The sequence below is a fragment of the Coregonus clupeaformis genome, unplaced genomic scaffold (genome assembly GCF_020615455.1).
Source record: "Coregonus clupeaformis isolate EN_2021a unplaced genomic scaffold, ASM2061545v1 scaf1469, whole genome shotgun sequence".
Lineage (NCBI taxonomy): Eukaryota > Metazoa > Chordata > Actinopteri > Salmoniformes > Salmonidae > Coregonus > Coregonus clupeaformis.
Window position 1 is genome coordinate 102,501 of NW_025534923.1, and position 27,516 is coordinate 130,016.

Here is a 27,516-nt window from a genome sequence, read left to right on the forward strand (position 1 = left end):
TCAACATCAACCCAAAACCCTGGATAGAGGGGCTCAGTGAATGTGGAGTGGAATGTGATCAGGTGGGTCAGTGTGTCAGAGGAGACTCTGTAGAAGGACAGAGTGCCGGCTGGCCAGTCCAGATACACTCCTACTCTGTGGGAGCTGGAGGGGCGGACGTCATGGTAGTGGACTTATGATTATGCCAGGCATAGTAAAGGTTGTCAGAGCAGAGCAGACTCCAGGACTTGTCATTGTATCCAAGCCCACAGTCATCACCCCTTCCTCTCCTGCTGATTCCTTTATATGTCACTCCTATATCAGCCTCTCCCCCACTCCACTCTGCCTCCCAGTAACAGCGCCCAGTCAGACCCTCTCTACACAGCACCTGACTCCAGAACTCAAATCTCTCTGGGTGATCAGGATACGGCTGCTCCTCCATCCTATATGTCACCTTTCTGTTCTCCTCAGACAGAGAGAGGAGTCTGTTTACTGTGTTTAGGTCCAGTGTGAGATCACAGACATCTGATGGATGAAACCAGACACAATATTAGAAATCATCATCATTCACATTAGAATGTTAACTCACTTTTCACTAATTCATTTAATGTAGATGTTTCTAGGTATCAAAAGGAGAAGTTAAGGTAACTTGAGACTTGTTGAATGATCATATGTTATACTGTATGGTAATATAAAACACACTTATTCCCATTAATTACACACACACACACACACACACACAAACACATCCTGAACACACACACACATCCTTAACACACACAGGAACAAGTCACACACACACACAGACACACACATTGTCAAAGCAACTCTTTGTAAACTTTGGTGTCCCTGATGTCTGCTTCTGTAGAACTACAGCTGATATTTAATATGACCAAGTAAGTAATGATGGTGGTCTTTGACTTTGATTTCACTTGAATTAAGACTTATTCTTAGTCATATTCTTCACAGCAGTCAACACTCACATTTTCTAAGTCCAGGTTTCATTGTGTTCTCTCCACCATGTTCCACACTGTAGCGGTAAGCAGAAGAACAGACAGTCATTGAGGGATACACCTGAACTCACACACACACACACACACACACACACACACACACACACACACAACACACACACACACACACACACACACACACACACACACACACACACACACACACACACACACACAGAGTCACACTGTCAGCGTATAACTTTGTCCAAGAGGTAAGAATGTTTGTCTGTGTGTGTGTCCAGTGTGTGTTTGTGTGTGTGTCCTGAATGTGTGTCTAGTGTGTGTGTGTCCAGTGTGTTTGTGTGTGTGTGTGTGTGTGTGTGTGTGTGTGTGTGTGTGTGTCCAGTGTGTGTGTGTATCCAGTGTATGTGTCCAGTGTGTGTGTGTGTGTTTGTGTGTGTGTCCAGTGTGTGTGTGGTGTGTGTGTCCTGAATGTGTGTCTAGTGTGTGTTTGTCCAGTGTTTGTGTGTGTGTGTGTTTCCAGTGTGTGTTTCCAGTGTGAGTGTGTGTGTGTGTGTGTGTGTGTGTGTGTGTGTGTGTTGCCCCCAGTGTGTGTGTGTGTGTCCAGTGTGTGTGTTTGGGTCCAGTGTGTGTGTGTGTGTGTGTGTGTGTGTGTGTGTGTCCAGTGTGTGAGTTTGGGTCTAGTGTGTGGTGCGTGGTTTGTGTGTGTGTGTGTGTGTGTGTTTGTTTGTTTGTTTGTGTGTGTCCAGTGTGTGTGTGTCCAGTGTGAGTGCGTGTGTGTGTGGGTCCAGTCCTTACACACACACACACACACACACACACACACACACACTGGACACACACACACACACACTGGACACACACTGGACACACACACACACACACTAGACACACACACAATGGACACACACACACACACACACACTGGACACACACACACACACTGGACACACAAACACTCACACACACACACACACACACACAGTCTTTATATAACTTAGTCCAAGTGGTGGTCAGAATGTTTGTCTTAACTAGCCTGATAACTCCAACATGTCTGATATGAACATTGACATAAACCCTCTACATACTTGAGTTTCTCCAGTCTGCAGTGTGGATCCTCCAGTCCAGCAGAGAGCAGTCTGACTCCTGAGTCTCCTGGGTGATTGTAGCTCAGGTCCAGCCTCTCTCAGGTGTGAGGGGTTTGACTTCAGAGCTGAGACCAGAGAAGCACAGCCTTCCTCTGTGACTAGACAGCCTGACAGCCTGCAAAGAGTCAAATCATATTAAAACCACACTGCTATTTTTTGGTGGTGAGTCATTTTCTGTCTAAGTGAGTAGATAACAGGTTTCTAAACACTACTAACTTAATCCTAATGATGCCATGATTAAGAATGATCATGAATGAATCATTAATAATAATGAATGAGAAAGTTACAGGCTACAACAAAACATACTAACCTCTCACCATTAACATCAAATAAAAGGTGACATTATATACTGTTGCCTAATATGAAACATTATATCTCAAATCCAAAATGCTGGAGCATCGCACCAAATGTAAAACTGTAAGCCTCACTGTCCAAACACATATGGTGTGGACTATGTGTGCCTGGTAAACACATGTGGATCTGGTGAACAGTTATCACTTGTTGACCAACTACAGGAATACTGACCTCAGAGTCTCCAGTTTACAGTGGGGTTTCCCCAGTCCAGCAGAGAGCAGCTTCACTCCTGAATCCTTCAGGTCATTGTTACTCAGATCCAGCTCTCTCAGGTGTGAGGGGTTTGACATCAGAGCTGAGACCAGAGAAGCACAGCCTTCCTCTGTGACTCCACAGCCTGACAGCCTGACAGAGAGATCATCATGATTTCACAAACACATTGTTAATTTAACACCAGTAGTGTAGAAGGACAATGGAAGATGCATTTGGTTTATTCTCTCAAACAACATATAGATTCATCTTCTGTCTCCTAGATGTATGATCATATTGTTATACTAATGTGAACATCAATGCAGTGATTCAATATGTTATTCAATATTAATTATATACATATTATAATACATATATTTCTCTGAACATTTCTTCCTGATGATTAGTACTTAAATGTCATTTTATGTACTCACAGAGCAGCTCTGGAGGCTTTGACCACTGGCAGCAGCCTCAGAAGACCTTCCTCTGATCTGGAGTATTTCTTCAGGTCAAACACATCCAGCTCCTTTTCTGAAGTCAGCAACACAAAGACCAGAGCTGACCACAGTGCAGGTGACCATTTGGCCTCTGAGAGACTTCCTGATCTCAGGTATCTTTGGATCTCCTCCACTAGAGAATGGTCATTCAGTTCATTCAGACAGTGGAACAGATTGATGCACCTCTCTGGAGAGGGATTCTCCCTGATCTTCTCCTTGATGTACTTGACTGTTTCTTCATGGCTCTGTGAGCTGCTTCTTGTCTTTGTCAGTAGACCTCGTAAGAGCCTTCTGATTGGACTCCAGTGAGAGGCCCAGAAGGAATCGGAGGAACAGGTCCAGGTTTCCCTGTCTCACTTTGTAAGGCTTTATCCACAGCACTCTTGTAGAAGGTAACTTTACGCTTGTGTCTGATCCTCACAGAAAAGTTGCAGGACGTTGATTGAGGTTTGGCCATTAGATTCTCATTGTTGTTGATGAATGAGAGGAACACATATACAGCAGCCAGAAACTCCTGAATGCTCAGATGCACGAAGCAGTACACCTTGTCCTGGTACAGCCCACATTCCTCTTTAAAGAGCTGTGTGCACAATCCTGAGTACACTGAGGCTTCATTGACATCAATGCCAGCCTCTTTCAGGTCTTCTTCATAGAAAATCAGATTGCCCTTCATAAGATGTTGAAAAGCCAGTTTTCCCAGTGACAGAATGCTCTCTTTATTCCAGTGTGGACCTGTCTCTTCTTTCCCAAGATACTTTTCATCCTTCTGTTTGGTATGAAACTCCACAAGGTGTGTGTACATCTCAGTCAGAGTCTTGGGCATCTCTTCTCTCTTATGTTTCAGCATGTGTTCAAGGACTATTGCAGAAATCCAACAGAAGACTGGAATGTGGCACATGATGTGGAGGCTCCTTGATGTCTTTATGTGTGAGATGATTCTGCTGGCCAGGTCCTCATCACTGAATCTCTTCCTGAAGTACTCCTCCTTCTGTGGGTCATTGAACCCTCGTACCTCTGTCACCTGGTCAACACACCCTGAAGGGATCTTATTGGCTGCTGCAGGTCGGGTAGTTATCCAGAGGAGAGCAGAGGGAAGCAGATTTCCCTTGATGAGATTTGTCAGCAGAACATCCACTGAGGTTGACTCTGTGACGTCACAACAGATCTTGTTCTTCTGGAAGTCTAGGGGCAGTCGGCACTCATCCAGACCATCAAAGATGAACAGAACTTTGTACTTGTCGTAGTTGGAGATTCTTGACTCTTTGGTTTCCATTGAGAAGTGATTGAGAAGTTCAATCAAAGTGTGTTTTTCCTTTTTCATCAAATTCAGCTCCCGAAAAGGGAATGAAAATACAAATTGGACATCCTGATTTGCTTTTCCTTCAGCCCAGTCCAGAATGAACTTCTGCACAGAGACTGTTTTTCCAATGCCAGCGACTCCCTTTGTCAGCACAGTTCTGATAAGTTTGTCTTGTCCAGTTAAGGGTTTGAAGATGTCGTTACATTTGATTGCAGTCTCTGGTCTTGCTTGTTTCCTGGTTGTTGTCTCAATCTGTCTCAGCTCATGTTCATTATTGACCTCTCCTGTTCCACCCTCTGTGATGTAGAGCTCTGTGTAGATCTTAATGAGAAGTGTTGGGTTTCCTTGTTTAGCGATCCCCTCAAATACACATTGAAACTTCTTCTTTAGATTAGATTTGAGTTCACGTTGGCAAATCACAGCAAGTTCATCTGAATGAAGAAATAACACAGAGGATATTAATATTACGTCTGTTTTAATGCCTACAGTATTCTAGGACTGTTATGACATTTTAAATTATAATACTTTTTTCGCTTAACTGACTGTATAAATGTGTACATGTTTTCATAATGCATTACAGACTGGTGTGACTGATTATATTATTATTGGTATTCTCTCTCTCTCTCTCTCTCTCTCTCTCTCTCTCTCTCTCTCTCTCTCTCTCTCTCTCTCTCTCAACACAACACATTATTCTGCTACTTGATGAGGTCACTAGGTGTTGTGTTAAGGCTGCTACAATATCATTGAGTTACACAGCTACATTAGCTGTACTTTAGCTACAGCTTTTAAATGTTCTAAAACAGCATTCAACATGAGGCAGACAGCTCTTACTTTTCTCCAGTGTGTCAGCAAGCTCCTTCTTGTTCATTTTCCTCAGGACGTGCAGTGTGATCTTCAGAGCCCCCTCTCTGGCACTGCTCTCCTGCTTCTCATCTGTTTGATGACTCTGGGAAGACTGACCACTGAGAATCTCTGACTCTGATATCTCCTGTTGGTTTCTGTGGACAAAAGATGAGATTACATTTCCTCATCCAGGGAGTGCACACACACACACACACACACACACACACACACACACACACACACACACACACACACACACACACACACACACACACACACAGGGAGGGAATGTTGTGTTTGTTTAATATTGTTTTAGGACTATGAACATTGAAAAAAGTATTAGCCTATGGATTATGAAAACAACAAAAAGAAATGGGAAAATGGGAGAGGAGAAATGACTAGAGACAGTGTTGTTTAACTCACTGACCATGACCCATGAGTTCTTCTTACCTTTGTTCACTAGAAAAGTTTCCCTCTCTGAAGTATATAGGACGACCCATAGACTGGTCACTCTTCATGGACACACAGCTGGGTACAGGGGAGGCTGGTCTCTCCTGCTTGATTGGGCTTCAACACAACAGAGACAAACATTACATCTCTCATCTACTCTGAGCTCAGATGGGGAAAAGAGGAAGAGTTTCATTCCAAAATGCTATATATCCATTTTCAGAAATGTTTGTAAATGATCTTCTATTTGTTTAAAGAAATTATCAAATAAATGGTTGTATTTTCTCACCATCTAATCATAGCAGGGGGTTGTTCAATGTCAGACATGTGTTTGATTAAAATCGATCACTTAATGGCTTCATTTCAGAGAGACAAATGTTTTTTTTGCTAAATGCTATATATCTGCCTTACTCTCAGAGAAATAAGTAGTACTGCTAGATTTTACACAGTTAAATATAATAAATAACTAAATTTTTAATAAAGAACTGTACAAATGATACACTTGTGATATCAATATTTAAATATTTAAAAAATTAATTTAAATACAGTAATATGAGATCTGTATGTAAAACATTTACATTTCACATTTTAGTTATTTAGCAGATGTTTTTGTCCAGGGCCTGGTATCCCAAAAGCATTTTAAGGCCAAGTTCATCATTAGAACCTTCGTAGGAGCATTGTAAAATCTCTGAGCTGTTTCCCAAAACTATTGTTATTAACGTTGCACTTGAAAACGCTCATATTCTAACACCTGCCTCAGACCACTTGTAGAACAGCCAAGTGCGTCGTTAGATGCTTTTTTGCCCTCCCGCGTCACTTTATACACAGAAGATCTCCGCTAAACATAGAATCACATGGTTTATCCGTCTCTCTTTTTGACCACCGATAAAATCAGAACAAAGTTGACTACAAATACAAAGTTGCCAATGTCTTTGCAATTGATTCAAACAAGGGAAGTACACAAATTTGCTTCAAATGAAAACCGAGATGACTGCATTAAAATATAAACAGTAGGCTATAGGCCTATTTCAATCATATTGGAATATATTCCATGTTCAATATATTTAGTTTTATTTTGCTACTTGTAGGCTACTGTCTGTAATTTGTCTCAATATATTTCATGATGTGTAGCCTAACATGTGAACAATGATGATTAGTAATATCTTTCTAGGAGCTGATCCGTGGTCTGTATTGTGAAATAATTATAATGTTAAGGAAAGATTTTAATGGAGAAAACTGATCAGAGAGCAGCGCTCCCCTTCTTTCGATCCTATCAGTATCGATACATGCTCCACCGGACGTGATACCTTGTCATTCTGCTGATCCAGTTTCTGCTATGGAACTCTGACCTGTTCACCGGACGTGTGACCTTGTCCCGAACCTGCTGTTTCGACCCTCTCTCTCTCTCCCTCTCCTTCTCTCTCCCTACCACACCTGCTGTCTCGACCTCTGAATGCTCGGCTATGAACAGCCAACTGACATTTACTCCTGAGATGCTGACGTGTTGCACCCTCTATAATCACAGTGATTATTATTTGACCCTGCTGGTCATGAACATTTGAAAATCTTGAAGAACGATCTGGCCTTAATGGCCATGTACTGTTATAATCTCCCCCCAGCACAGCCAGAAGAGGACTGGCCACCCCTCAGAGCCTGGTTCCTCTCTAGGTTTCTTCCTAGGTTCCTGTCTTTCTAGGGAGTTTTTCCTAGCCACCGTGCTTCTACATCTGCATTGCTTGCTCTTTGGGGTTTTAGACTGGGTTTCTATATAAGCACTTTGTGACAACTGCTGATGTAAAAAATGTCTTCTGGGAATACATATGAAGCAGACCAGGCCAGGGTTTAGGGTTTGAGAAGTCAAAGAAGTAAAAATGACTTCCTTAGTTGTTAGTAAAAAAATGTTTTAACTCAGCATTGTTGGTTAAGGGCTCGTAATAATAATAATAATATGTCATTTAGCAGATGCTTTTATCCAAAGCGACTTACAGTCATGCGTGCATAAATTATTTTATTTTTTTGTGTATGGGTGGTCCCGGGGATCGTTACAAGCGCCGTGCTCTACCAGCTGAGCTACAGAGGACCACTAAGTAAGCATTTCACAGTAAGGTCTACACCTGTTGTATAGATCTAATTTGGATTGATTGATTTGTTCATTTTATAAATGTTCTGTCTTTAGTAGTTGAACACATTTTTACTCCAACCTCGTGAAAGTGATACACTGACACGTTTTCATGTTAGTCAAAAAGAACTTTATATGGAAGGAGTGCCTTTGATTTGATGGCCTGCACATGCGCAGTTCGGCGTGAGACGACCGTTCGGCGTGAGACGACTGCTCGAACTGATGACATGTTTTTACGCATGACCTTCAAATTCAATCAAATTAAATTGTATTTGTCACATGCGCCGAATACAACAGTGGTACACTTTACCGTGAAATGCTTACTTACGAGCCCTTTCCCAACAATTTAGTTAAAAAGTAACAAAAATTAGCTAAATAAAAAAAGGAAATAGTAACATAATAAAATAATAATAATAATGAGGCTATAAGGAGTACCAGGACTGAGTCAATGTGCAGGGGTACCAGGTAGTTGAGGTAATAACTAGACGATATACAAGGAGTACCAGTACTGAGTCAATGTGCAGGGGTACCAGGTAGTTGAGGTAATAACTAGACTATATACAAGGAGTACCAGTACTGAGTCAATGTACAGGGGTACCAGGTAGTTGAGGTAATAACTAGACTATATACAAGGAGTACCAGTACTGAGTCAATGTGCAGGGTACCAGGAAGTTGAGGTAATAACTAGACTATATATAAGGAGTACCAGTACTGAGTCAATGTGCAGGGGTACCAGGTAGTTGAGGTAATAACTAGACTATATACAAGGAGTACCAGTACTGAGTCAATGTGCAGGGGTACCAGGTAGTTGAGGTAATAACTAGACTATATACAAGGAGTACCAGTACTGAGTCAATGTGCAGGGGTACCAGGTAGTTGAGGTAATAACTAGACTATATACAAGGACTACCAGTACTGAGTCAATGTGCAGGGTACCAGGTAGTTGAGGTAATAACTAGACTATATACAAGGAGTACCAGTACTGAGTCAATGTGCAGGGGTACCAGGTAGTTGAGGTAATAACTAGACTATATACAAGGAGTACCAGTACTGAGTCAATGTGCAGGGGTACCAGGAAGTTGAGGTAATAACTAGACTATATACAAGGAGTACCAGTACTGAGTCAATGTGCAGGGGTACCAGGTAGTTGAGGTAATAACTAGACTATATACAAGGAGTACCAGTACTGAGTCAATGTGCAGGGGTACCAGGTAGTTGAGGTAGTAACTAGACTATATACAAGGAGTACCAGTACTGAGTCAATGTGCAGGGGTACCAGGTAGTTGAGGTAATAACTAGACTATATACAAGGAGTACCAGTACTGAGTCAATGTGCAGGGTACCAGGTAGTTGAGGTAAAAGGAGTACCAGTACTGTAATGAATACTCGGACAGAGTGGTAAGATCCAATCGCAGAATAGCGATGCTTAATTAAAGTACAGACAAGGGAAAGGCTTAATCGTGGTCGGGCGGGCTGTGGTCAAAACCGGGCCAGGGATAGACAGGCAGAGGTACCAAAGGAGCGGGCTTAGTCGTAGTCGAGGGCACAGGCACAGGATCAGAGGACGGTAATCACTGGGGTAGACAAGTAGAGGATTAAGCAATACGGGGAGTCAAATAACAAGGCACTGGTCGGATACACGGGTAATCAAAACAACAAACTCTCTCTCTCTCGGAACAAAACGCTTAGCAAGTCACAATGGAACAATACCTCGCGCCGACTGAGCTTCTGAGCACACCTTAAATCCTATACTAATTACTGACAGTTGTGCTCAGAACTCAGGTGAACCAGATCGAGTCTGATGACTCCCCCTCTCAGTAGATCGGGGAAGTGTCAGACTCTGTCTAGATCCTGCCAACCCCCGATCCCTTACAGTATCCCCCTCCCCAGGGCCGGCTCCTGACGGCCTTCTACCTCTACCGGGTGGTCTTCCTCTGGGTCGGGGTCCTGGATGATCTGGGTGCTCAGCGTGGAAAGTGGCCTTGAGAGCGGGATCCAGTATGTCCTTAGCCGGAACCCAGGACCGTTCCTCAGGTCCATATCCCTCCCAGTCCACGAGATATTCGATGCCCCCTCGTCTCCGTCTTGACTCCAGTATCTCGTGGACTGTATAGGTGGTGTCCTGTTCATCCTCCAAAGGTGGTGTAGTAGGTTGTTGAGCGATTGGTGGATACATTGGGCTATAATGGACAGGTTTCAGCAGGGAGACGTGGAACGTAGGGTTTATCCTGTAGTGTCGAGGGAGTAACAGACGGTAGGTGACAGGGTTAATACGTCTTTGTACCTTGAAGGGACCAATGTACCTGGGTTGGAGCTTCTTGCAGCTCCGTCGGAACCGCAGGTCTCGGGTAGACAGCCACACTCGTTGCCCGGGTTGATAAATGGGAGTAGGTCTCCGGCGTCGGTCGGCGTAGGTCTTTTGCTGTTGTGAGGCTTTGCTGAGATGTTGATGGGCCGTCTCCCAGACCTGCGCACTCCGACGGAACCACTCGTCCACCGCCGGTACCATCCCTGATGCGGTATCCCACGGAAACAGGGGGGGTTGATACCCTAGAACACACTGGAAGGGCGTTAAGCGTAGGGAGGTGTGAATGAGTGAGTTCTGAGCATACTCTACCCAAGGAAGGAATCGACTCCACTCTTGCGGTTGCCACGAACATTGTTGCCGTAGATATTTCCCAATTTCCTGGTTGAGCCGTTCTGTCTGCCCATTGGCCTGGGGATGATATCCGGAGGTTAGGCTAACCGAAATGCCCAAGCGTTCGCAGAACACCTTCCATACCCGGGATACAAACTGGGGTCCCCGGTCGGAAACAATATCCTCCGGGACACCAAACTGCCGGAACACATGGGTAAACATAGTCTCAGCCATCTGAGTGGCGTTAGGCAAACGGGTCATAGGTACTAACCGACACATCTTGGAGAAACGATCGATGACCACGAGAATTACAGTATGGCCCTCTGATTCATGTAGGTCGGTAATAAAGTCCATAGCAATGTGCGACCATGGTCGTTGAGGAGTTGGCAATGGCATCAGCTTACCCTCCGGTAGTGCACGAGGTACCTTGGACTGGGCACATACTGGAAAGGATAAGACATAGTCTCTGACGTCATCTGCGAGGGAATCCCACCAGTATTTTCGGCTGATGAGTCGTGTAGTTCGAGTGATTCCAGGATGACCAGATCCCAGCGACGTGTGGCACCATTCCATCAGTTGAGGTTGAAGAGAAGCTGGCACAAACACCTTAGACTCCGGGGTTTCTGGAGGGGCTGGTTCCGCTTGTAAGCTCTCCTGAATCGTGTCATCAATAGCCCACCTCACCGGTCCAGCACGGTAACTCATGGGGAGAATAGTTTCTGGCTCCACGGGTCTTTCCGTGCGCTCGAACCGTCGGGAAACGCGTCCGCCTTACCATTCTTGGACCCGGGGATATAAGACACAGTGAATCGGAACCGGTTGAAGAATAAAGACCACCTGGCCTGTCGGGAGTTCAGTCGTTTGGCACTGTGAAGATACTCCAGGTTGCGGTGGTCCGTGAGCACCTGGAACGGATGCTCTGCTCCCTCCAACCAATGTCTCCACTCCTCCAGGGCTAACTTCACCGCCAGTAATTCCCGATTACCCACGTCATAGTTCTGCTCGGCAGCATTCAGTTTCCGGGAAAAGAAAGCACAGGGTCGTGATTTAGGCGGCTCACCTTGGCGTTGGGATAACACGGCTCCAACTCCAACCTCCGAAGCGTCCACTTCCACAATAAACGGTAAGGTAGGGTCCGGCTGACATAGAATAGGAGCGGTGGTAAAACGTTGCTTCAGCGTCTCAAACGCACGCACTGCCCCCTCCGTCCTGTTCAGACCGCGACCCTTGTAGCTGGTCATCGCCGACAGAGGCGCTGCGGTTGTGCTGAAATTACTTACGAACCGTCTATAGTAATTGGCAAACCCTAAGAACCTCTGGAGCTCCTTCACCGTCTTGGGTTGAGGCCAGTCTTGTACCGCTTGCACCTTTGTTTCATCCAGTTTAACACCGTCGGGAGTGATTATGGCCCCAAGGAAGGAAATCGTAGTTTTTTCTGCCTTCACAAACAGAGAATGTTGTAGGAGCCGATCCAGAACCTGTCGTACATGGGACACATGTTCACTCAGTGAGTTAGAATATATGAGGATGTCATCAATGTATACTATGACAAATCGATCAATCATGTCTCTGAAAATGTCATTCACGAACGCCTGAAATACTGAGGGTGCGTTGGTAAGTCCATAGGGCATGACACAATATTCGTAGTGTCCTCGAGGTGTGATGAAGGCGGTCTTCCATTCATCCCCCTCTCTAATACGCACCAGATTGTACGCACTCCTGAGGTCCAGTTTACTGTACATGGAGGCCTGTCCCACCTGTTCAAGGGCTGCTGGAATCAAAGGAAGGGGGTAACGATTTTTTATGGTTATATCGTTCAACCCTCGATAGTCGATACAAGGACGCAGTCCGCCATCCTTTTTCTTCACAAAGAAAAAACTGGATGCGGCGGGAGACGTCGATGGGCGAATGGCCCCTTGCTATAGCGCCTCATCAACATACTGACTCATCGCTTCTCGTTCAGGCTGTAACAACGGGTAGATTCTTCCACGAGGAGGTGTAGCTCCGGATAGTAGGTCAATCCCGCAGTCCCAGGCCCGATGAGGTGGTAACACGGTAGCCCTCTCCTTGGAGAACACCTGCGCGTAATCCTGGTATTCTGTAGGGACCACAGTAGACACCGCCCCCTGCGCATCCTCCACAGTAGACGTTTTGCACGGTAAATTGAGGCACTCTGCCCTACATACCTCACTCCAAGCTGTGATATCGCCAGATTTCCAGGAGATAACCGGATCATGGAGGACGAGCCAGGAGTGGCCGAGAACTAGTGGCTCCCGTGGAGCGGAGAGGACGGAAAAAAAAATATTCTCCTGGTGTATGGCGCCCACTTGTAACTTGATCTCCTCGGTACGGTGCGTAATGAACCCAGTGCCCATGGGCTCACCGTCTAGCGCGTTGACTCGCAGGGGAGGTTGAATAGGAATAAGTTGAACTCCCAACTCCTCAGCAAGACCCATATCCAGAAAGCTGGCCACCGCTCCGGAATCAATAAGTCCTTCCAACCTGCGCACTTTCTCTCCCACAGAAAAGGTAACAGGTACATACATTTGTTTAGCTGTAATGTTCAAAACGGGAGTCTCACTCACCGGTTTGGCAGTTCCGAGGCGATATCCTGAGGTACGGTTAGGTCGCACGGACATTGACGCTTGCGAAAGACCCGACTGACCACAATACAGGCATAGTCCGTCTTGCCGACGTTGTTGTCTCACCGACCCTTGTAGAGGTGACCGTCCCAGTTGCATAGGTTCCTCCTCAGATTCTCTCCTCCGCTCTGTCGATTGCATAGGACCAGTGATCGAGGGCTCCTGAACTGTGGATGCCTTGTGTTGCACGATAAGATTATCAATAGAGATGGCAATTTTGATAAACTCATGTAGCGTAGTGATATCTCCTCGACAAGCCAACTCAGTCTGTACGTCTTTGCGCAGCCCTCTTCGGAAAACTGTGAGCAAAGCAGTCTCGCTCCATCCGCTACCGGCTGCTATAGTACGGAACTCTAAAGCGTAGTCGGCTACTGTGCGACGGCCCTGCTGAAGTTCGCATAGTTGGTCTCCCACACTACGCCCAGATACTGGGTGGTCGAACACCTCTTGAAACAGTCTCTTGAACTGAACTTCCGCATTCAGCTCGGGGACCTCAGCTGCCCAAAGCGCAGTAGCCCTATCCAGTGCTCTTCCCGTTAGTAGAGAAATCATGAAATCCACCCTCCTACGGTCATCGGAAAACATAGTATGATTATACGACATATACAGGGACATCTGGAGTAGAAACCCCTGACATTTGCCAGGTTCCCCGTCGTACCTTGTCGGTATAGAAATCGGAGGTGCATGACGAGGACTGACCGTACTCGGGGTGGTGCCTTCCGCTGCACCAGCGTTGAGTAGCTGTAGGAGTTCATCCATGCGTTTCTCCTGTATCTCCCATCGCCTCTGTAATTCCGCTGGATCCATGGTAATGGCGAGGTATTCTGTAATGAATACTCGGACAGAGTGATAAGATCCAATCGCAGAATAGCGATGCTTTATTAAAGTACAGACAAGGGAAAGGCTTAATCGTGGTCGGGCGGGCTGTGGTCAAAACCGGGCCAGGCATAGACAGGCAGAGGTACCAAAGGAGCGGGCTTAGTCATAGTCGAGGTCACAGGCACAGGATCAGAGAACGGTAATCACTGGGGTAGACAAGTAGAGGATTAAGCAATACGGGGAGTCAAATAACAAGGCACTGGTCGGATACACGGGTAATCAAAACAACAAACTCTCTCTCTCTCTCTCGGAACAAAACGCTTAGCAAGTCACAATGGAACAATACCTCGCGCCGACTGAGCTTCTGAGCACACCTTAAATCCTATAGTAATTACTGACAGGTGTGCTCAGAACTCAGGTGAACCAGATCGAGTCTGATGACTCCCCCTCTCTGTAGATCGGGGAAGTGTCAGACTCTGTCTAGATCCTGCCAACCCCCGATCCCTTACAAGTACTGAGTCAATGTCCAGGGGTACCAGGTAGTTGAGGTAATATGTACATGTAGGTAGGGATAAAATTGACTAGGCAATCAGGATAGAGATTACATCTCCTCATCCAGGGAGTGCACACACACACACACACACACACACAGAGAGAGGGAATGTTGTGTTAGTTTAATATTGTTTTAGGACTATGAAAATGGAAAAAAGGATTAGCCTATGGATTATGAAAACAACGAAAATAAATGGGAAAACGGGAGAGGAGAAATGACTAGAGACAGTGTTGTTTAACCCACTGACCATGACCCATGAGTTCTTCTTACCTTTGTTCAGTAGAAAAGTCTCCCTCTCTGAAGGTTAGAGGTTGAACCATAGACCAGTCACTCTTCATGGACACACAGCTGGGTACAGGGGAGGCTGGTCTCTCCTGCTTGATTGGACTTCAACACAACAGAGACAAACATTACATCTCGCATCTACTCTGAGCTCAGATGGGGAAACATAACAAGAGTTTCATTCTAAAACGCTATATATCCATTTTCAGAAATGTTCGTAAATTAGCTTCTATTCTATTCTATTATATTCTACTGCTGATGTAGAAAATGTATTCTGGGAACGCATATGAAGCAGACCAGGCCAGGGTTTGGGGTTTGAGATGTCAATGAGAGATAAAAATGACTTCCTTAGTTGTTCATTTAGAAAATGTTCTGTCTTAAGTAGTTTAACAAACTGACACATTTTCATGTTAGTCAAAAACAACTTTATATTGAAGGAGTGCCTTTGATTTGACGGCCTGCACATGTGCAGTTCAGCACAAGACGACCATTAGACCCAATCAATTAACATTAATTGAGTCACCTCTGGTCGAGAAAAATGTATTTTCCTAGTACATTCATTGTCAGATTCATCAACCAGCAGCGAGCACTCTGCCTTCTCGAACAAGTAGCCAACTCAGCCCCGATAAAAAGCTTGTGCCGTCAGCGGCAGCGAGTACTCTGCCTTCTAGCGCAAGCGAAGGGAATGTTGAGGTACATTTGCATGATGTAATTTATTGGCGGGCTGGAAGATGCACTCTTGTCTTATCTATTCCGAGGTTATTTCCTCCCAATATCAGATATTAAGATCATTTTTTATAATACATGAATACTAGGGTTGAGGTTAAAGCATCTGACTAGTGATTATTTACCCGGGTTTCAACACCTGCTATAGTCACTATTTAATTGCTCTTCCAAAAGCATCACAGGCCTAATACGAGATATATAGCTAGCTAAAGTAATGAGTGACCATTTTAGATAATCATGGGACATAGTCTTTGGTTGCATGCTATTTTATGTTAATCATATTGCTGCTTGAAGCCTATAACTGATGCTTCGTGGTCTTATGCTGCCATCTATTGGAAATACTTAGCAATTAAATTGGTTGCATGCTATTTTATGTTAATCATATTGCTGCTTGTAGCCTATAACTGATGCTTTGTGGTCTTATGCTGCCATCTATTGGAAATATTTAGCAATTAAAAGTGATTAATTCAAGTACAGACATTGGTGAGGCAGCTGAGAAATAAAGTGTATTTTTCTTGTTAATTCCTTAGATCAGTCTCAAACCTGCCCCACCTATCCCACGCCATTTTCTGGACATTCACATAGAGGTGACTAGGTCACCCAGTTCAAACCACATTTGAAAAATAAAATAAATGTGTCTTGTTTATCAAGCGTTCTGCCTTGCAATAATAAATATCATAAAATAACTAATAACAACAAAATTATCAAAATGCTATTTAATACTATAATTGTATTTACTAACATAATATTATTACTAAAATAGTTTCTAAAAGTGTTCTAGGCTACACTACCCTTAAGGCTGAAATAGGTAAAACGTAGGGTAAGAGTTTCTGTATAGCACTTTGTGACATCAGCTGGTGTAAAAAGGGCTTTTTTCAATACATTTGATTGATTGTTAGGTTTAGGGTTTTTATGGCAAAAAACTGTATTGTTTATAGCTCTCTTGCACCCCCATGTGACCGCATGTGGTTACTACATAACTCATTCATGACACCACATAATCTGAGGTAGCAACTGCATCAGATCTACAAATCCATTAGCTAGACCACCCGATTAGACAACAATCACCCCATTATATCCATTTGGTTTGCAACTCTGTGAACCTGTGCAGCATTCCCTCAATTTGATGCCTACTAATAAAGATTTCGATGCATATCAAATTACCCAGCAGCCTTTTAGAAACAACAAATCAAAGAAAAATTGTTATTTCTTAATTAAAAAATGTCTTCTGGCTGTTTAAATCGGCCATCTCTTGAAAAAGAGGACAGGGACATGCGTTTTGTTTAGGTTGTACACCTTTTTCTGAAAACATGGTTAACCATGACCAGAAACTGTTTAACGTTTCATGGCTTTTCGCCAGCCATCGCTAGCGCTATGGGTTACCACAAGGTGAACTGTGAGCCATAAGTAGGTGTAACCTTGTTAATAATAAATTACCTGTGGTAAACCTACAGGGTTAACGCTCACCAAGTAGCCGTAACCTTGTTAATAATAAGTTACCTGAGGTAAACCTACAGGGTTAACGCTCACCAAGTAGCCGTAACCTTGGTAATAATAAGTTACCTGAGGTAAACGCAGGCAGGTCTCATTGATAACAATAGTGAAGCTGGCATTGTGACACAGAACAATGGGCTGGGAATAGAACGTTCTGAAGGCGAGTCGGTGCCACGGAGCTCAACAAAACTAATAGGAGCTGGTAGGGTGAAAAATGTACTTTCGCGATTACTTCATAACCAGGGACAGAAGGTAATATTATGAAACTGGGCTCCATGGCGGTTGTAATTAACTAGATTTTCTCCGAAAAAAAGCGTTAATAAAATAATTTTCAAAAGTTCAGTCCTTGGACACAGAGGGGTTAAACACTAAAGTTACCGTCCATCTAGTGAAGAGAGGAGAACCGGACAGAGGGGAGCGTAGTAAGCCAGCATCCGTCAACGAGAGGGGAGAAGCCCTCACGGTATTTAACAGGTGGAAGAAACAACCCGGGAGCTCCATCGGTCCACAAGAAATGCAGGCAGCCGGTGATGATGTAGTGGTAGCTAGGATAACTAGGATGCTGCTGGTAGAGTAGCTAGCTTAGCTCACTGTACCGACTAGCTTGGCTAACTAGCAGGTCATTCGTCTGTCCCTCGTCTCGAGGATGATGACGAATCCGGTGAACCACAAGATGAAACAAGGATAGCGAGTGAAAAGGATCTGGCTACACTCATAGTGTCCCTGACCGTAAACCAAAAAGCAAATTGAACAATAAACTTCAGTGTCTCAACACTGTATCAAAACTCCATCGTTATTCCCCAACATCACCTCAGACCACTCTGCGCGTACCTGGACAATATGCTTGGCGCCACACCGTACGTGGACGCGGACAGTTCTGTACGGGGACGCGGGCAGTTCCAGAACGCGGACATGAGCAGAGCAACACAATAAACTAAACCCAGTCTTTACAGTGGCTTACATTAGTAATATTCATTTGTATATGTAAAACAAACATTCTAAGTTATTTTATAACAATATTTTGAGATCTGGGCCCATATCCACAAAGTGTCTCAGAGTAGAAAATGTGTCCTATAAGTGCTGAGAATAAAGACATTTTACACTTATGGGTATAAATTAAAGCTATGCATGAAGCCTCTAGTCCCACCTAGTTGGCAGATATTTAGGAGACCTCATGAGCTGTCCTAACCAGTTAAGAGTTAACAGCAGGTGTCTTGATAATACTATAGAATAATGCAGCGAGTCAGTGGTTCCTGCGCCACATGTAATTGCTTTGGAGTAGTTAAAATAATGTTTCTATATTTCTATATGATCAATCCATAAATAATAAAGACCTACATGCAACAGTTTCTCTTCAGCTTTTGACAATGATTTCTGTATAATAATTATGTATAATAAATGTTGGTGATTCAATAGCCTAGTTAATCATTACATGTCTTTTAACACACTATCTATGTTTGGCTCAGTCTGGCAGTTACCCAGAACTATCAGAGGCTCTCTCTTGTGGCTGCTGCTGATGACAACTGCATGTATGTTATCATAATAATGATGTCTGCATAACATTTTGTCTTCATTTTGGCAGATTAACTCATGCTTATTTGTGAATATTAACTCAGGTTTTCGCCCAGCGGCAAATGAGTTGGAGCTGTGGCAGGCATTGGACCTGTGGCCGGAAAAGTGTCCAGTTTGAATCCCGGGCCGGGCGCTGGAAAGAACGGACGGAATTGATCTGACCCCTGAGGGCTGCTGGGTCCACGTCCTCAAAACAATCACCTTTCGTTGGGCCCCTGAGCAAGGCCCTTAACCCCACAACATGTCTCCATCCAGGGGCGCTGCACTGCAGCTTGAACCTGTGCTGGTCTCAACTGATATGTGTGAGGTCTGCTGTTTGGGGGGTTATGAACGGAGCAGAAAATACATTTTTGTTGTTTGCTGGAACTAATGGACAAAGTTGTACTGTATTGTAATGTATTGTATTGTAAAGAAGTCAGCCAGAGTTGGGCCATCGTTCGAACAAAGAGATGCCTCTCTGGCCACCAGTGTGTTTGAATATAACGAAGATCAATTCTACCCCCCATACAATACTTTTATACACAGTAATTACTTTTTTTTATATATATAATAATAATAATTAATTATACACATTACATTTTGGATAGATAGTACTCAGACATCTATAGTGTTTACAGTAATGACTATTACCGATCATGATCTTTTTTAATCCCACCCCTCTGCTACTCTCAGCCCCGCCCACCTATCTCCGTAGAACATCCTCTTTTGATTTCCACCTGCCATATTTTTTCAACTGCGCTGTGATGTCATACATGCATTTTTAACCTTTCTAGTCACATTGTATCCACAGACTAAATTAAAGGTCAATATTTTTCATAAGAGTATTATTCTGTTGTTGATTGACTGGCTATGGCTTTCCAAACCCCCAGCACTGCTATTTCTAAGGATCATTTTAAATGAATATTGTGATTTTTAAACCATTCCTATTGTCATATATTGTCCTATATATTCTTAGCAAATAATATTCATATTTAATAGTAGTAGCCATAATTCATAAATGACACCATGCAGGGTTCTATATGGAACCATTTTGGTTCAGGGAAGAAGAACCTCTAGAGTTCTGATTAAAGAACCCTATAAAAGGTTTCTATATGTATCTTTTAGTGGTTCCATATATAAAGCAAGTGATATAACCCTTTTTGGTTTAAACAGGAGTGAAGAGTGTGTTGATTTGACAGTAGTATTGTAGATGTTTGTTTGTGTGTGTGTGTGTGTGTGTGTGTGTGTGTGTGTGTGTGTGTGTGTGTGTGTGTGCTGGTAAAGATGTGTGTGTGTGTGTGTGTGTGTGTGTGTGTGTGTGTGTGTGTGTGTGTGTGTGTGTGCTGGTGAGACAACCACATATCACTGTCAAATATACAGGATACAAACATTTCATTCCAGCTATATAGCGTTTTGCAAAACAAAAATTCATACACAAAAATCTATTAATTAAAATCTCAGAACAACAATATCTGACAGACACATGAAGGTACCCATAAGCAATCATTTCTGATGGAAAATAACAAACATGAAAATATAGATATAACGTTTTAGAAATAAACTCACAAATTCTTAAACAACATTGTCATCTCACCTCTTAGCTTTGGTGTCATGTTCCCAAGAAAGATTAATTTTAGAGCGAGGGACCCCCTCCTCTCTCTCCCCAGACAGACTCATTTTAGAGGCAGGGACCCCCTCCTCTCTCTCCCCAGAGAGACTCATTTTAGAGGCAGGGCCCCCCTCCTCTCTCTCCCCAGACAGATTCATTTTAGAGGCAGGGACCCCCCTCCTCTCTCTCCCCCAGAGAGACTCATTTTAGAGGCAGGGACCCGCTCCCTCTCTCTCCCCAGAGAGACTCATTTTAGACCACTGACCCCTAAACAGAGATGCAGCATGTTGGTTGTGGTGAACACAGTGACAACTAATTCTTGAAGGTCAATTGTTCTATTTTATTCATTATCTCTTAGAAATAAAATATTTACTAACAGATACGTCCAAACGTTTAGGAGATTTAATGCAATCTCATCAACACGTAGTCATGACTGATATTTTTCACCTTTTCTCCATGTAGTGGAGCTAATAATAATAATAATAGTAATAATAAAAATGGGGGATTGATGGAAGTTACAATATGAAATATTAAAGCTGATCTAAAACTAAAACTAAAATAAAATAAAATAAAAATGATAATAATGTCCCACTTTCTCTTGTAATAATTCCACTCATTCTAGTGTGTTGCTTTGTTCAACAGGTCTGCTATAATTATGATATTATTGAATTTAATTCGTAATATCAATGTTAAGAAAAGTATGTTCAGGTTTCATACCAAATTACACAGGAAGTAGGAGCTCATTGTAATTCTGAAAGATGATTCAGAATTATGATACATAAAATTTTTACAAATTATAAAATATAACGAATCGAATATACGAATCCTATAATACGAGATATGAACAATATGTTTTAGAATTTGACTTGCCTACGCCCAGTTAGCACCATTTTGTATGATTGAACTGTCACGTACCTGTCCCAGGTGAAATGGACTGTTAGATCTGAGTGTTTTACTGTCATTCTCTATACTATAATAACACCATATATTTAATTTCCCTACACACTTTACAATAATCCCTTGGAAGATTCTTACCTTGTAGCCTGAATTCACAACCAGAACATGTCAAGTCACTGCGATATTTTCTATTGTGCTGAGAGAGCACCTTCCTGATGACAAGTGGCTCTGTATCTATGTTGTAGGTACAGTTGATCTTTGGATGCAATAATATTTGGTCAAAGTCCAGTGACTCAACACCATAGAATAGCATAAACATAACAGTAGTTTAACCTTTGGCCAGTAAAGGCCATGGCATACTATAAAATGTTGAATCATTATGACGGATCCAGTTTCAACATATCTCTAACTTAGAAGTATACAATAGGGTCCCAAAATATTAAATTAAATGCTTTTATACTAATACAATTGCTCAGAGAAAGAGATTGTTTAACAAGTAATACTTTTTTTCTCAAAAAGGTAGCGGTCAAAATTGACACCCCCGTTCAATAGAACACATTGGGAGGGATATTAGACAATTCCTACATACAGAATCCTTCCAAATGAGTGACTACAGGAAGGTAAAGGTACAACTAAACACACAATAAAGAAACAAATCTCCCTAACTGACGGGAGGCTTGAATCTTAGTCATTTTACCCACCGGCCTCTTACTACTAACTATCCCAATGTATACATTCTACCAACAGCATACATAAATAATCCCTGGTAGGATCCTTACTACTATCCCAATGTATACATTATACCAACATCATACTTAAATAATCCCTGGTAGGATCCTTACTACTATCCCAATGTATACATTCTACCAACATCATACATAAATAATCCCTGGTAGGATCCTTACTACCATCCCAATGTATACATTCTACCAACATCATACATCAATAATCCCTGGTAGGATCCTTACTACTATCCCAATGTATACATTCTACCAACATCATACATCAATAATCCCTGGTAGGATCCTTACTACTATCCCAATGTATACATTCTACCAACATCATACATCAATAATCCCTGTTAGGATCCTACTTTGCAGCCTAATGGCCTGCCAATGGCATGATGTGTAGGGTGTTTGCCTTTCACGCCAACAACCTGGGTTTGCTTCCCTGCCCGCCGTTTGCTACAGAAGTGGGATGGTGGCCATGAGGCCACTGCAAAGCCTGGACGTGTGAGGGGGCTGAGTAGTGCCTTGATGTCGAAAATTGTATTTGTCGTCAGTGAAACAAAAAGTACTTTCAGAGTTTTTGTAGAATTAAGATAGACTTTATTACACAGATAATATAGCTTCGAGGTGGTCTGCAGAGCATCTAACTTTCCACCTCTCAGCTCTCAGTTTATATACAGTTTCATCCTTACTCATTTTACATAAATTTTAGCTTTTAATCCCTCCCTGTTTGGTTCCTCCACCATTGTCTCCAGTTTTCACCTCTTGACCACTCCGCCCACTTCCTTATTTTATAATAATGGCGGTATCTGACTTCTCTCCCTTCTAATTCAGTGTCTGGAAACATTAGTGGCGGGACCAAGGCCTGTCATGTAAAAATAACAGCCCTGTCCTGTAGAAATAACAGCCTTGTCCTGTAAAAATAACAGCCCTGTCATGTAAAAATAACAGCCATGTCCTGTAGAAATAACAGCCCTGTCCTGTAGAAATAACAGCCCTGTCCTGTAAAAATAGCAGAGCCATTTCCTGGCTCCATTCTGACCCCCTAATTGATTCCCATACCTATCAATCGGTACTTAAACATGGCTTAAACATGGCAGGTCCATAATCAATTTCTCAATCATATACAGATCCCACACATAGCAGGCAGTTCTCACACATTGCAGGCATTCTTCCAAGCCTCTTCCTTCTGTACCACTCAGTCCCAACACCTGTCATGCTGTGATTAACTATGTTTAACTTATAGTCTGAACTATGTTTAACCCCTGGCTCCGTTCCAGGAATATCCCAAAGGAGGGAGGCAAAGGGCAACAGTCTGGTTTCAGTCACTGATAAGGCAGGACAGCCGTGGATTAGGGAGGAGCGAGGAATTCGACCCGAAGTCAGATCAGATGAAGAGAGAAGAAACTTCCACGCCACGAAGGTTCTAGCATCAGGCAGGGCCATGACTACACCAGCGAGAGGAACCAATGAAGTTCCTGCCCAGCAACAGAGATGTAACTATGTTTGCGAACCCTGGCTCGTGCTTGTCATGTTGTGATTCACTGTTTAACTTATAGTCTACTTGAGTCTAAAAGGATTGAACTATAGTCTACTGAAAAATCCCCAATACCTTCCTGTTTTGGAGGGGGCTGTGTAGTGAGCCACGTTCCAATTCCCACCATGTGGGTTAACCCTATTGCCATGTGTAGGGTGTTTGCCTTTCTCGCCAGCCACCCGGTTCACTTCCTGCCCCGCTGTTTGCTACAATATTAATATCATAGACTACCTGTTGAACAAAGAGACTCAATAGAATGAGATAAAGGATTTTAGGATAATATAAATAAGTATCTATTTAGAGTCTTTTAGGTTCAGCCTTCTAGCTTCCTTTATCAATTGGCTGAAATGTAACAAATGACATGGCCTCGAGTTGGGAGATAACCAGGCCCAGTTTAAATCACCATGACAACCATTTTATTATTTCCCCAGGCAGCAAGGGAATCTAGAGACTCAACCTTTGTACCCAATCACATAGGTTTACAGCAGCTCACAGTTGCAACTTCATTGCTGAGAAGTCAAACTGCTTTGGTTTAGATAAAGACACAGGTCATAATATCTGTAGCAATCAGGGTTGGGCTCAATTCAGAATTTTGGAATTGACTCCCATTCAACTCATGAGGAAGATTAATCGTCATTGAGCAAATTTCAGGTCTGCTGAGCGCAAACTTGAATGTTGTGAAAATTCTGTACAACTTCCGGCACCCGTTTACTGTGAACACTGAGGCTGTACCAGCTGGAAGTTACAGTTTTAACACTGGCCAAGTATATTCATTTCTCTAGAAGCATGCTGAAAGTCTGTTGTTAATTTGTTTGCAGAGAAATAGCATTGTATTCGGTCAAACACAACAGTTTGCTAAGAGCTGGCAGCAAGCTGCTAGGTCTGCTGTTAGAACCAGTAAAGGTCGCTTTACCACTCTTGGATAGCGGAATGACTTTGGCTTCCTCCAGGCCTGAGGACAAAGACTTTCCCTCTAGGCTCAGATTAAAGATATGACAGATAGGAGGGATATAGAGTCAGCTACCATCCTCAGTAGCTTCCCATCTTAGTTGTCAATGCCAGGAGGTTTTTCATTATTGATCGATAACAAAAACAATTCTACCTCTCCCACACTAACTTTGCAAAATGTAAACTTGCAATGCTTTTTCTTTCCTTTGTTGTTTTCTTATGCATGAGGACGAATGGAGGAGGAGGTGATGGTGTGATGGTGTGGGGGTGCTTTGCTAGTGACACTGTCTGTGATTTATTTAGAATTCAAGGCACACTTAACCAGCATGGCTACCACCGCATTCTGCAGCGATACGCCATCCCATCTGGTTTGCGCTTAGTGGGACTACCATTTGTTTTACAACAGGACAATGACCCAACAAACCCCCAGGCAGTGTAAGGGCTATTTGACCAAGAAGGAGAGTGATGGAGTGCTGCATCAGATGACCTGGCCTCCACAATCACCCGACCACAACCCGTTTGAGATTGTTTGGGATGAGTTGGACCGCAGAGTGAAGGAAAAGCAGCCAACAAGTGCTCAGCATATGTGAGAACTGCTTCAAGACTGTTGGAAAAGCATTCCAGGTGAAGCTGGTTGAGAGAATGCCAAGAGTGTGCAAAGCTGTCATCAAGGCAAAGGGTGGCTAAAATATGAAATATATTTTGATTTGTTTAACACTTTTTTCGTTACTACATGATTCCATATGTGTTATTTCATAGTTTTGATGTCTTCACTATTATTCTACATTATGTCCACCAACTGTAAACATGGAATGTAAACAGAACCAGTTACAACTGAAGTATCTGATCATCAATGAATTCCAGAAAAAGTTATTCATTTTTCAACACAGCAGCCGCAAATCATCAGGTGGGCAAATGTGCACTTGTAAATTATTTTGGGGGAAACTATCATTTTCTAATGTATTCTATTTCATTCCATGATATTGTTGTTACAAAATAGATTTGTGTTGACTGTGATTAGGGCGTGGGAATACACTAGCCTCTGCTAGGCTAAATTACCAAACCAGGCATTTATAACTCACCACATGATCCTCAAACCAAAGACTGGCCAAACTCGTGTTTCTAAAAAGTAAATTCAAAGGCACTGTATAGCTTAATAAGGCATACGTTTATACAGCCTAAATGTCAATGTATAGGCATGTTGTTGAAGTGCTGTTGTTCATGTGTTGTTGAAATGCTGAATGGTCCTGCCAGCATGCAGCATGTGACCAATGCTACATGCCATGACTAGGAGGCTACCAGCCGGTTCCTCAACCCTGCACCTTAGAGGCTGCCGCCCGATATACACAGACATGGAATCACTGGCCACATTAATAATGGAACACTACCAGCCGGTTCCTCAACCCAGCACCTTAGAGGCTGCCGCCCGATATACACAGACAGGAATCACTCATAAACGAACACTATCACGTAACCCTGCACCTAGAGGCTGCCGCCTAATACAGAATGGAATCACTGGTCACATTTAATAATGTGTGAACTACTACCAGCCAGGTCTCCTCAACTCCAGACCTTAGAGGGCCCTGATATAAAAATGAATACCGGTAGCATTTTTAATGGAATATTACAGTTTAACCTGCACTAATGTACCAATAAAGACATGGAATCACTGGCTATATTTAATAATGGAACACTAAGGTCAACCCCTGCCACCTTAGAGGCTGCCGACCGATATACACAGACATGGAATCACTGGCCACATTAATAATGGAACACTACCAGCCGGTTCCTCAACCCTGCACCTTAGAGGCTGCATGCCCGGTATACACAGACATGGAATCACTGGCCACATTTAATAATGGAACACTACCACCGGTTCCTCAACCCGCACCTTAGAGGCTGCCGCCCGATATACAGACATGGAATCACTGGCCACATTAATAATGGAACACTACCAGCCGGTTCCTCAACCCTGCACCTTAGAGGCTGCCGCCCGATATACACAGACATGGAATCACTGGCCACATTAATAATGGAACACTACCAGCCGGTTCCTCAACCCTGCACCTTAGAGGCTGCCGCCCGATATACACAAGACATGGAATCACTGGCGTGGCACATTAATAAGGAACACTACCAGCCGGTTCCTCAACCCTGCACCTTAGAGGGCTGCACGCCCGATATACACAGACATGGAATCAGGCCACATATTAATGGAACACTACCAGCCGGTTCCTCAACCCTGCACCTTAGAGGGCTGCCGCTTGATATACAGACAGGAATCACTGGCCACATTAATAATGGAACACTACCACTGGTTCCTCAACCTGCACCTTAGAGGCGCGCCGCCCGATATACACAGACATGGAATCACTGGCCACATTAATAATGGAACACACCACCCGGTTCCTCAACCCTGCACCTTAGAGGCTGCGCCCGATATACACAGACATGGGAAATCACTGGCCACATTAATAATGGGAACACTACACAGCCGGTTCCTCAACCCTGCACCTTAGAGGCTGCCGCCCGATATACACAGACATGGAATCACTGGCCACATTAATAATCGAACACTACCACCCGGTTCCTCAACCCCTGCACCCCTTAGAGGCTGCCGCCCGACAAGCAGACAGAATCACTGGCCACATTAATAATGGAACACTACCACGGTTCCTCAACCCCCTGCACCTTAGAGCTGCCGCCGATATACACAGACATGGAATCACCCTGGCCACATTAATAATGGAACACCACCAGCCGGTTCCTCAACCCTGCACCTTAGAGGCTGCCGCCGAATACACAGACAGAATCACTTGGCCACATTAATAATGGAACACCTACCAGCCGGTTCCTCAACTTCTGCACCTGTAGAGGCTGCCGCCCGATATACACAGACATGGAATCACTGGCCACAAATGGAACACTACCAGCTCGGTTTCTCAACCTGCACCTTAGAGGTCGCCCGATATAACAGATAGGAATCACTGGCCACATTAATAATGCAGAACACTACCAGCGGTTCCTCAACCCTGCACCTGGAGGCTGCGCGATATCAGACCATGGAATCACTGGCCATAATAATGGAACACTACCAGACGGTTCCTCAACCCTGCACCTTAGAGGGCTGCCGCCCGATATACACAGACATGGAATCACTGTGCCGTACATTAATAATGGAACACTACCAGCGGTTTCTCAACCCTGCACCTTAGAGGCTGCCGCCGATATACACAGACATG

General features: G+C 43.6%; 1 long non-coding RNA gene across 1 annotated transcript; it reads right to left on the reverse strand.

Moving 5' to 3' along the window:
- Positions 1–5,400: 5,400 nt before the first annotated feature.
- On the reverse strand, positions 5,401–20,167 carry LOC123487119. Its single transcript, XR_006659621.1, has 3 exons — positions 20,150–20,167; positions 5,735–5,851; positions 5,401–5,439 (listed from the first exon to the last, which is right to left on the reverse strand). It is a non-coding gene; the product is annotated as an uncharacterized LOC123487119 (long non-coding RNA).
- Positions 20,168–27,516: the final 7,349 nt, after the last annotated feature.